This window comes from Hevea brasiliensis, chromosome 14, assembly GCF_030052815.1.
Source record: "Hevea brasiliensis isolate MT/VB/25A 57/8 chromosome 14, ASM3005281v1, whole genome shotgun sequence".
NCBI classification, from domain to species: Eukaryota; Viridiplantae; Streptophyta; class Magnoliopsida; order Malpighiales; family Euphorbiaceae; genus Hevea; species Hevea brasiliensis.
In genome coordinates, this window is record NC_079506.1 from 89149404 (window position 1) to 89162496 (window position 13093).

The 13093-nt window shown below is 31.1% G+C and overlaps 1 pseudogene; it reads right to left on the reverse strand.

Annotated features, from left to right (window-relative positions):
* Positions 1–3120: 3120 nt before the first annotated feature.
* Positions 3121–4635, reverse strand: LOC110649566 (alcohol acyltransferase 9-like; annotated as a pseudogene).
* Between the last annotated feature and the right edge of the window lie 8458 nt (positions 4636–13093).

Sequence of the window (13093 nt, forward strand, 5' to 3'; positions counted from 1 at the left end):
TGGAGAAGAGAAGTACAACATGACCTAGAAGCATTATGCATTTCTGAGGATTTAACCCAAAATTATTTGGAGTAGAGAAAGCGAATCCATATAGTCAACCCAAATTTTTAGGATAAAATGTTAGTTGAGTTAAGTTGAGTTATATATGTGTTAGCTTATGAGAATTTATTAATGAAATTAAATAATTTTTTGAAAGAAGTGTTACATAAAAATTCTCATGAAACGCGCACTCTTTATTTTGTATATTTTTTTTTCTTTTAAGTTTCATTTGTTTATTTTTAGATTTTCTCTATTCTAAATATCAGAGTATATATAAAATATATCTAAAAAAACCGAAAAAAAAAAAGGAAAATTACTTACCCATGATCGTGGAAAGTGGATATAAATCGGTTAACAGCAACCATCTGATGATGGAGTTGCATTATTATCTATACTTGAAAAAACATATTCTAATTAGCAGCAGCAGCCGCTAGCTCTTACAAAAGCTGCAAAGGGAAGAAACATTACAAAACTCACCATATCGATAAGAGTTAGAATCATTATTAGCTTCATTGATAATTTAATAATATACATATAATAAATAAATTAAATAATAATTATTTCTGATGTGTGTCTTGCTAGCTCGGTGAAGCATGTGCTTGTGCTGTACATAGCTATCTTGTTGTATTTGGCTACTTCTTCATCTTCAGGAACTTAATTACTTCACTGTAATGATATAAAGAGATTGAAGGAGTGACCAATAATCTTTTTTTGTTAGCTTAATACAAATTAATTCTTCAAAATCGTGTAGAAATAAATATTTCTTGCACATTTTAAGCATAAGATTGTAAAGTCTCAAATTTGAGAATTAATTAAACTTAAATAAAAAAAATAAAATCAATAAAAAAATGTATATATATTTTAATTTAATTAAAGATAAATTGTTTAAAAAAAAAAAGAGAAATATAAGAAAATGTTTTCTTTATGGCTTGTCAACAATATGAACTTGGCCACCTCTTTGGGTTGAGCGTGTATAGTTTTAGTATATGAAAGCTTACTTGTGCATACCTACATATATACAGAAGATTGTCTCCCATGAAAATGCAGTAAAATCATCCTTTAATCTCTCATTACTACGAAGTTGGAAGTAGTTAGAATTGCATTTCCAAGAAAATATCCAATAGGAGACGAATCTCTGAAAGGGAAGAATTCAAAGAATACACTTTTACTAAGAACTTGGAAACTGGAAAGAGAAGGTTTCTTCATTGGAAATAAGCAACTGAGCTTATATGTTTTTATAGCTTCAAAAAAGTTAAGCAGATATATTTAATTATCCAAAAAAACTATTAAATTCATTATTATTATTATTTTCTAATAAAATAAATTTTAATTAGAGTGAAATTTAACCTAAAGGGAGGGAAAATCTTGCAAGGCGGGGGGGCAAGCAAATGAGTAGAAAGGAAAAGGTTGGGTGAAAATTGCATGGAAGGGGTGAGGTGTCTGCAACTGCAGCTGCATGTAAGGTATAACCACGAAGAAAAGAAATGGTGGACGGTAATAGCATGTGGACTAGTGGCAAGGCAATTGCCTCGTAACTCACAAACACCAGACGCCCCACTCGGACCACTGGATACTCCCACAGAGCGAAAAAGATCAAAGAAACGAAACATGTCTGATAAATGATGCATTTACACGACTTTTTGCTGTTTTCTTGTCCTCGTCTGTGGGACTGTTTGGTATTGATGTTTAAAATATTATTGAGAAAAGTTTTTTTTATTATTATTTAAAGAATATTAAAAATAATTTAAAATTAAATTTAATAAATTTTAATTATAAGAATATTAAAAAAATAAAACTGCAATGTATATCATGGGTGAATGGTGTGTTGAGCCTATTCATTATTAGTTAATTAAAAACACATTATTTATGTCAAAGATTAATGCATTTATAAATTATTCAAATTTTCATATATAAATTTTATTATAAAATAAATTCAACAATTTCTTGAAATTATCAACTATAACACATGATTCTCTTAATTATGTTTTGATTTTTCTTTAATTTAATTAAAGTTAATAAAATAAACATGCATATGCATAAATTCAGAAAAGGGATATTTATACTCTATGTTAAGTCAAGAAAATATATAATTATTGGAGTTATGAATTAAAAACCCATGTTTAGACTAATCATAATTAAACTGAAAAATTTTAACTAATTAATTCTTCTTCTTTCCTTAAACTATAAAGTCGAAAATCAAATTAAGTCCACCAAAATACTCCAAATAATTCAACACCTCCTATTTACATAAACAAACTTCATCATTGTAAGTTCAAGATTATATACATTTGAAGCTGGATTTATTTACTTAATGAGTCTTTAATTTAATTTTTAAGTTTATTTATTAAATTTAATAATTATTATTACTTGACTCATTTAATTCACAAAATGGTTCATTTATAAACTTGAGTAAATTTATTTATAAAGTCATAAATCAACTTGTTTATAAATTTATAAGTTAACTTATTTATATATTAATGTATTAATTTTGTTATATATGTAATATATAAAAATAATTTTGATTAATTATAAAATAATTAAATTATAAATAACATACTTGTAAAATTAAAAAAATAAATTAATTAAATTTAATAAATTGAGATTACGAATATAATAAATAAATTAATTTTAAACTTTAATAAAATTTAAATCAACTTAATAAAATTTAAATCTAACATTTTGAAAGCTCAATTTTAAGGCAAATCATTAGATATTCCATGTGTATGTACACAGTTGTGAGTTTCACATTTTTAAATTTAGGAAATAACTGATTTTTTTTATTTTAAATAATTGATTTTTTTATAAATAATAAATATATTATTTTTTAATGTATTGAATATATCTAATAATTTATTTTATTTTATTATTTAAAAATTTAAATATATAAATTTTTAAATTTATTGAGTGATCTTTATCGTATATAATAATTCGAGTATAAATAAAAATAATTTTATATTAAATTCACAAAATATTGATAAATAAAAAATTATTAGATTTAGTATGTATATATTTTTTTTATAATCATATAGATCTACTCTATTAATATTTTTAGTATATTTATTAATTAGCTACATAAAAAGAAAAGTAAAAAGTCAAACTGATATTACAGGTCAACGAGTGAACCAATAGAAATTTCCAGTGGTACTCACGAGTATGGACTCTTGACTAAATAGTCGTACTTGTCAACTCCACTTGCAGGAATGGCCAACATTACTTTAACTGCATCCGTCTGATTATGAACTGGCAAAATCGGACAATACTTATCACTGCATATGGGCCCAACATGAACTGGCATTCCCATACCAAAGTCAACTCTCTCTAACCCTAGCCTTGACCATTGGGACGTGATCAACACCCCTACTGAGTCTGGACTCGCTCTTTTCTGACTCACAGATTCGTTCACCGATCTCACGTATTCGTTGTTTACTCTTTCTTTTGCTCTCTTTATCAACGTTGATGCGTACCCTATACCCTTCTCTGTTAAATCTTTAACGCTTGTTTGTGCACAGCCAAGAACGAAGGCGTTGCCATAGTATCCACTTGGTAGACTCGGCTTGACTCGGTTTCTAATATTGATAGTGAAGAGAAGCTTCGAGATTTGTTTTGATGGCAGGTTCAGAGCTCTAGGCCAGCTCCTCCACACATGACCTGATAATACCTCAAAAGTCGTGGATGCTGACGACTCACCAGGTTGACTCACTGACCCGGCTAGTCTCTTTAACTCGTTTTGAAACTTCTTATCGAATGTAACTGAAGCAGGAATAAGTCTTTCGTTGGAGAAGCGAGTCAAGAACCCACAAAGGTCTGGAACTATGATGATGACTACTCAAGGAGAAAGAACGAGAAGGAGAAGGCTTGATTGGGTCGAGAAGGTGGCGATCCCAAATGGTTTTAGTCTTCAAGTCGGCAAATCGACCACCACCATGACTGGACGCAAGTTCAGCTAACGAGTTAAGAAACTCAGTACTTCCCAATCCATCACAGACACAATGGTTGAAGCCGACACCTAACGTGGCGGCGCCGTCATTGAGCCACGTAAGCTGCATCGCCAGAAGAGGAGCTCCTTGAAGAACATCTGCCACGTGGAAAGACAAGAGTTTCCTCCATTGCGACACGTACCTTGGAGCTCTATCAAACTCGGCGATTGAATTATCGCAAGCAGCTTCAATGAATACAGCACCCTGGGCTCGACGCACGACCTCTAGACTGGAACCATCGGGCTTAGCCCTAACTCTCCCTGCAAGAGGATAATAAGGAACCAAGATTCGACCCAATGCAATCTTGATCCTTGCTGAGATGGTCCCTTGGTCTAGCCCAGGACAAGCCTTGAAAACCAAGAGATACTCTATAGTGAAACGAAGAAAAAGCTGAGAATCTAGAGCAGAAAGAGATAAAATACGAGTTGGGGTTGCCTCAGATGGCTTCACAACTCTAGCTTCCTTGACATGCAGAGAGTTTGCCATGTCTTATTGCTGGGTTTCAATTTTGCTTTGCGGATTTGGTAAGGCACAGCTAGCGCGAGAATAGAAGAGGGTTTGGTTATATGTATAGTTTGATAAATGAAAATTCTTGACGACACTGGATTTATCTTGAGATCCAAATATAATGTACGATGAAATTTATATATAAAATGAACAAATATTATATAATTATATTTTAAAAAATAATAAATTAATTTTTTTAATAATTAATATATTCATTGTTTGATATATAAAATTATATTAGCGATTACTATTACTACGTTGAATTTTAGTAAATGGGATATCTTAATTATTGAGAGCCCTTTTACGACTTTTTTTTTGATATGTTGTGTGAGTTGATGGACACAGATGCTGATACCTGTCTAGCTAGTTCCAGTCTCTGCTAGTATCTATTTATCAAATGGGAGATTAGGAAGAGGAGAAGAGCAGGAGGCTATGGTTGTGTGCATCAAGATGATGAGAACCTTTTGGCTTAGGTCATTGATGATTTTTGTTTTGTTTTGGCATTTGGCCTGTGGCCCCAAATATATATATCATGAAGATGCATAGCTAATATATAACTTTGATGTGAGATTATATAATACCCTACATGTTGAATGATAAAAAAGAAAAGGAAGGCATTTTGGACCCTCCTTGGCTCCATATATATTTGTTGAACTATATTTTGATATGGTTGCTGTTTTATATACTAGGCATCTATATTTTTTGGGAGATTATTCAATGTATTTGTAGCATGTACACCTATTAATAAATATATTTTATTTTCTCTATTTTTTTAAAAAAAATCATGTTTTTATAAATAATAGAACATTGTGCGAATTATAAATATTTTAAAATTTATTATTTTTTTTATATCAAATTTAACAATCATTTGACATTGAGATTGAAAGGATAAAACTATTTTTAGGAAAATATATAAATTTTTTCATTTATATGAGATTCAAATTTCTTCATTTAAAAGCAGCATTACATGAATTTTTTTTTTTCAATTACAACCCAAATATATAATATAGGCAATAGAGATGTTGTCTTCTGATGAGGGCAGCCTCAAGTTATCTTTATTCCTTTAATCTTATTTGGTTGATATGGTATAGATATTTAATTTGGTTGATATGGTATATATATTTATTTATCATAAACATCTTTCGTAATATAAATTGGTCTAATTAACTAGTTAAATGCATATAGCTAACAAATCATAGATGAAAAATCCTTCCCTAAAAATATTATTTTTCTTTTTAGTTTTATATTGCAAATAAGGATGCAATTAAATTATAAAGACTCATAAGCATTACAAGAAATGTTAAATTTAATGGCAATGATTTTTATTATTATATATATATAATTTATTGTGATAAATTTATGACAATAACATACAAATTACTGCATATTACTACTATAAAATTATACTTATAAATATTTTACAATCAAAATTATAGTTATTATAAAAATAATATAAACAATAATAATTATTATTGTAAAAAAATTTTTAAAAATGACAACAATTACTGTCATATCTTTGTAATTTATTATTAGTATTACTTATTTATGTTGCTATCATATGTAATAAAATTACTGTAAAATTTTTATTGATAATTCTAACATTTATTATAATGAAGTCACAAATAAAAAGTTGTTAACATCAAAATTAAATATGATATTAGCGAGTAACAGAAGTGATATGATGATGAGATTAAACTAATCTCAATCTAATCTAACATTTAATAAAATTATCAAAAGCAAAGACAAAAGAGAAGGAATGTGGCTATAAATCTTTGAAGGGTCGAGTATAGCCGGATATCTTCAAAACAAAACATGACAATCCATGACATAACTGGAGATTCCCCTCGTCGAATCCTCACCTAAACCTTGCAGAATTTGCAGAGAGATATATCTTATTGGTAAATGTGTACCATAGGAATCTATCAAAGACAGTAGGAATGTAAAAGTTTGGTCTAAGAGGGTACAAGGCATTGTTGAGAGGTCAAAACTTAAAGCAGAGGGCCCTACATGGGGGAGCAAAAATGAAAGATGAAAATGATCCATAGACTAGAGAAAAACTGTATAAAGGTTAAATTTCAAGTGCAAGTGGATGAGATAAGAAGATATAAAGTAAGTGAGGTGTATATATATACATATCTTTTGCCCTTTTCTTGGTCAAGCATTATGAGACTTTTATATTAAGGAATAGAGATGATGATAACTAATAAAATATCTATGAAAATAAATATATTATTTTTAAATTTAATCAATAATTTTAATATTTGAATATGTCATAAATTTATTAAAACTCATCTTAAATTTAATTATTATTACTTAAATATTATCAAAATTTATTTAATTTTATATTTTTAATCAATAATTTATATTTTAAAATTTAATAATTTTATATGATATTTAAATTTTATTTATTTAAAAATGTAATATTAAAAAATTGTAAAATATATATTTTGTTTAATTAATTATTAATTTTAAATCTTAATTCATTCCAAATTTATTTATACATTATCTTAATTTATCCAAATAGAATTTAGTCAAATCAAATACTCAAAAATATTTTACCCATTAACATTCCTAGTTGAGAATAGTAGAGAGAAGATAATATTTTTTGTATATCATATATATTTGTTTTATATTGATATATGAGATATATAATTGTAGATAAAGATAAAATAGAAATAAAATTAACGTATCTAAAAATAAAAGATAAATTCTTTCCAAAAAATGTTTACATCCTTAACTAGAAATGTAAAATTATCTAATTAATCTAAGATAAGTATAATACTCTTCATAGTATTTATTACTTAATAAAAAAATAATCACTTTAATAAAATTTTCAGCTTATAAAAAAAAGAATCACCACATGCTTAAACATTTTATGCTCATATGTTTAGTCCCAAGTCCAAACTATAATTGAGTTAGGCTTGAAAATCTTATAGGAATTTTTCTTACCTAAACTCGATTAATCGTGAATTTAAGACATAAAATGTATAGTAGAATTCATTTATTAAATATATTGTTCCTTGTAGCAACCCAAGAAAGGGGGTAAATTGGGTAGAAATTAAAATTTTTGGTGACAAAGAGAAATTAATGAAAAAATAGGCAAAAAAAAAAAAAAGAAAGAAGGGAAAGAAAAAAAAACACAATTGATTTATAGAGGTTCGACTATCCCAAGTCTACGTCCTCTTCTTTAGGCCCTCATTGAGAGTTAATTCCACTAATCTTTCTTCTTTGCGTGAAGAACAAACCCCTTACAAAGCCATAAGAGCAAACCTTTACTCATTTACAAATCCCTTTTCTCACAAGAGCAACTTAATGCTCTAACATATTTAAAATATAATAAATACTCTTAATAACTTTAAACTCATTCTCAAAACTCAAAAATTGGCTCTCAAGAATTAACTGTGAAAACTCAAGTTCTAGAGAGAGAAAGCAGAGAAAAGCTTTAAAACTCAATAAATTCTCAAAAAATTAATTGTTGTTCCTTGCCTCAAGTCATAAATAGCCTTTATTTATAGTTTTGGTAAAAAAACAATTGTTAGAAGTGCATTAAATGCAAATATAGTAGTTCAACTATCCAAAAACCCCTTTTATAGAGTTGTCGAAACTTAGGTTCAGCTGCTGAAGTCCCTTACGTCAGCTGCCGAAAGTTGGGCCACCAAAACTTTATGTTTAAAAACTTGACTTCAGCTTCCGAAGTCCCTCACTTCGACTGTCAAAGTCCTCTCTGGATTGAATGCAAAAACACTTTAAAAACTCATAATTTTTTATCATGAACTCAGATTTTCAATCCGTTTGAACCGTTGAAAAGCTAATTCAATAAATTTTTCAATAAAAACATTTCCACAAACCAAAATTTGCATTTCTCAAAAATGAAAATTTCATTTTACTCCTGCTTGGTCAAAAAATAGGTAAAAATAAAGACACTAAGAATTTTATAAATACCTAGACATGAGCCAGCACAATCAATTAATTGAGATTCACAAAGTATATAAAAATAAAAATATATATTGTAGAGTCCCCATGATCTTTTGTTTCAATTTTTTTCTCTCTTTCAACCTTGATTTTGAAGTAATTTCTTAATTTTGAATTTGGTACCTACAATCTTAACACAAACACTTTCAAGATAGATTAGTAGCGCACTAATTATTTATTATCATCAAAACATGGATTAAAAACCCAAGGTCCAATAATATCTCCCTTTTTAATGATGATAAATAATTAGTAGATGAGAGAAGTTAAGCAAAAATGAAGTGTGTGTTTTTCCAAAATCTCCCCTTTAGTGTACTCTCTCTTTTAAAAACAATTTATACCTTAATAAATGAAATTAAGAAAGCACATAAGAGAGGTTTTGACTCAATGAATGCAATAGCATGATGTCAGGAGTCCTAAATGAATGATGATGCAACAAGCATTACTTAATAAAAAACAATCCAATAAGAGAGTAAGCCAATTATACGAGTTAATATATCATAAATATACTAAGAAGGAAAATTATCATCCAAAAACCTGGTATGGCCAAAAGCATGTATCACAACTATAAGCATGTGTAAAACCTATAATTATACATCTGCTAGCTAAACATCAAGGAAACATGCACCATCTACATATCTCCCCCTTTTGGCATTATCAAAACACTCACCAAAGGGGAAGATATACAAAAAGAGCATCGAAAGACAATAGAAAAAAAGTCAAGACTCTGGGCTATATCTGGTGAAGGAGCACCAGCGACCATACACTGGAGAAGTGAGAAAATCTAAGCCATCTACTCCTCCACATGCTGCTGATGGTGAAGCTAGCAGTCCTCCATCCTTTGCAATCGATCCTCTATTTGGACAATTCTGAGCTCCAAATGAGCCAAGACAACATATATATCATGAGAAGTCTGTGAGGACTCACCCTGGTCAACTATGCCATTGGGTCCTGTTGTGGTTGTGGCTGCACTAGCTTGATCAGAAGAAGCTCCCACTGGTGTGCGATGAGGCTATGGTCTCTGTGCAGATGTGGATCTATCTCTCCTAGCATGCTCATTGTCACGACCCAACCTATGGGCTGGATCGGCACTAGGACCTGGGCCAGCCTAAAGCCCCCAAGGCCTGTAGTAAGCCTAACTATTCCTCAACCCAACTCTAAGGCCCATGTGGGCCCAATTTCAAAAATTCAACGGGACAGAGTCCGGCCATAAAACGGACCATTTAACAGGGAGTTTTTGACTCGCCCGACCTGTAAACACAATATATAATAAATTGGGGAGCTCAACTCACCCTCTACATAATCAAAATGTCATAACTCAAATGGGAGCTCAGCTCTCTCATCCAATCCCATCATGCATACAGTTAATAATTTTGCAGGTCCAACATAACTTTTATAATACAGGCCCAAAATAAAAATAAGTGCTTCTAACACATGCAGAGTCTAAAATTTAACTCAATTGTATAAAATATATTAAATACTATTAATGGACCTGCGAAGAAGAATAGCAGGTTAGCCACAACAAATAATCCCCCTGTAGCCTGGAAAAATATATGAAAAGGAGTGAGCGTTCGACTCAGAGAGTAAAATATCAATTTTAACCACAATCTCTATAGCTATCTAAAGCTAATGCACCCTGTGGGGTGAAATGCAATATCATCATAATTTTCATATCATAACAGCAAAAAGGCAATTTGAAGCACTCACACACCCAACACTGTCAAACAATACATATATGGGAGTTGAAATACAGCCCTCTTAATCCAACATCTGCTAGCGAGTGTCTCTCAAGCCGGACTTTCACTTAATAAACCAAATGCGGGGTCCCAATGAGTGTCTCTCAAGCCGTGTCTACCTGTCCTGTCCATATCCAATACCATACCACACGCATGCCACGCACACACACTGCTCCAAATTACCACAAACAACATCCATGATAGTTCAATAATTATAAATGCAATATAAAACGTGTCTAGTGTTTAACTACAAAGATACATATTTATAAGTGATGCATGGATATGCTTGAACATATAATAATATCAAAATTATAATTAAAATTAATATTTTACTCACAGACTTAACCGAAGTCACTGCGGCGGCTGGGAGGAGGAGGAAAGCTGTCCCAGCTCACCTGAAAATTTCATAATAATTATTTAATATATTTGACTCAATACAAACTTGGAAAAGACTAAAGATGTTCTAATTCGTGCCGAAAATCCGGCAGAGTTTTCCCTATATTTAGGACCTACCCAACCTGTAAAATGGTTCAAATAACACTTCTAAACTCAACCCATATCTCATCATCATTATATGGCCCCTCCTGGGCCCTCCAAACAAAGCAATAATCACAATATTAGACAACTCAATTATAAGACTTCAAAACTAATATTTTTAAAAAACTATCCAACCTAACTTTAAAAATTCTATAAACCTGCCCCGCTGTCCTTAACAATATTATAAGTATATTGCAATAGGAATCGTAATTTTATTATCATCCATGAATATTTTATAAATTTTATTCTAACCCAGTACAAGGCAAAAATTGAGTAATGTAGAGTTCAAGTTTACCTATGCCAAATCTGACAACTGAAACGCGTCCAGAACGTCTGAAAATGGTGGGGTAGCCTATAATCTTGACTCAGTTCTGAAATGGTTCCAGCAGCTTATCTGCTCGGCCCGAAATTGCAGATCCGGGCGACAATCGAATTTCTACGAAATGAAAGTACATACGCGAAGTCCACAATACCAGGGTTAGAATAAAAAATATAATAATAATAATAATAATAATAATAATAATTATTATTATTATTATTATTATTATTATTATTATTTGAAAATTAGGGATGTTACATTCTTCTCCCCTTATAGAAAATTCGTCCTCGAATTTTACACAAGGTAGAACAATGACACATAGTTACATATCAAACTTATGAGTACTTGCTGCGCATATCCCGCTCTAACTTCTAAGTGCATCCCTCCATAGATTAACTCCTCCACAAGACTAACCATAGGGATTTGCTTTGACCAAAGTTGTCTCATCTGATAGTCTACTATGGCTACTAGTTGCTCATCAAAGATCAAATTCTCATTTAACTCCACTGTGTTTGGTCACAGCACATGAGAAGAATCGGGAACATACTTTCTAAGCATGAAAATGTGGAATACTGGGTGGACATGAGAAAGGTTTGGTGGCAACTCTAACTGATAGGCAACTGCTCTCACTCTGTCCATGATCTTAAAAGGTCCTATATAACGGAGTGCCAATTTGCCTTTTCTTTCCAAATCTCATAACCCTTTTTATAGGAGAAACCTTCAAGAAGACGGTCATCCATTGCAAATTTTACATCTTTTCGCCTTGGATCTGCATGGATGGTTAAAAATTTTTATGTCTATTTGCCCCTGTCGTAGTATGCCAGCTACCATCGTCCTTTTGAGTCTAAATCATCACATCTGACTACTCGTTTACCCCCTTTTTTTTTGTCATCTCTAGTACTCATTATAACTCCACTACTCTCGACTTGATATCTGATAACTTTAATCAACTTTGGCGCTTACCTCACTTTTATTACGCCCTAACGTGTCTCTTGGTGACTTCAGTCCTCATTCCTTCGTTTCAATAATCTTTGTTTTTCAAAAACATGACTTATGTTCCTTACCCTATAGTATCCTATGAAATGCTTTCCTATAGCACCTATCATATACATCTCGTTCGAAACCTTTACTTGTCCTATGACCTCAATAGTCAATACCTATAAATCTTCTCACTCCAATGATATTTCAAATTTTCAATCTCTTTTGTGTCATTACTAAGGTCCTTAGACCAGCTCTTGTCCATCTTATGTAACTAGTTATGTAGAGCTCTATCCAAGTGTCAAGCATACCCTACACCACTTATCAATATTGGAAAGTGAACTAGGTCTCTTCTTTTATAGGACAAATGTATTTGTATTCCCTGACAACTTAGTTAATGCAACTTTATCGGTTCTCACTCCTTCTCTGGAATGGAAATATTTAGACTTCTTCTTAAAGCTTCTTAGTATGTGGCCTACTTCTGACACATTGGCACTCAAATCGAGGCTCTACTACTCCTTTAATCTATTATCTCATAATAAAGTGTTCCTAGCATACCTATTCCTTCTTATCCTCATCATTATAACTAGCTTTATCGAGCTTTCTTCCTATCCTTTGGATCTTATCCACTTTCTTTTCCTATTTCTGCTATCGTTGATATCTTTTCAACATGCTGTACTTATTCCTTAATCTTAGTCCTATCTCACCCTTACACCTTTTCCTTCAAGGATGTCCATCCCATCATCAACTTTAACTTTTTTTTTTTTTTTAATTTCTTAGTCTTATTTTGATTACTAGTTCCATTACTTCGAAAATTCTAACTTTACGATTAACTCCTACCAGCACATTCTTCACATTACATAACACTTGTAATTAACCATAGAAAATTCTTTTTGTATCCCCTTTCCCAACTTACCTATCAGAACATTATCATTCCCTACCAGCCTTAGTAGGAAATTGCTCATCCTAGATGGTTAGGAGCCCCAGAAATTATAAGTTCCATCTGAACTAACACGGCTATGGGAAATATG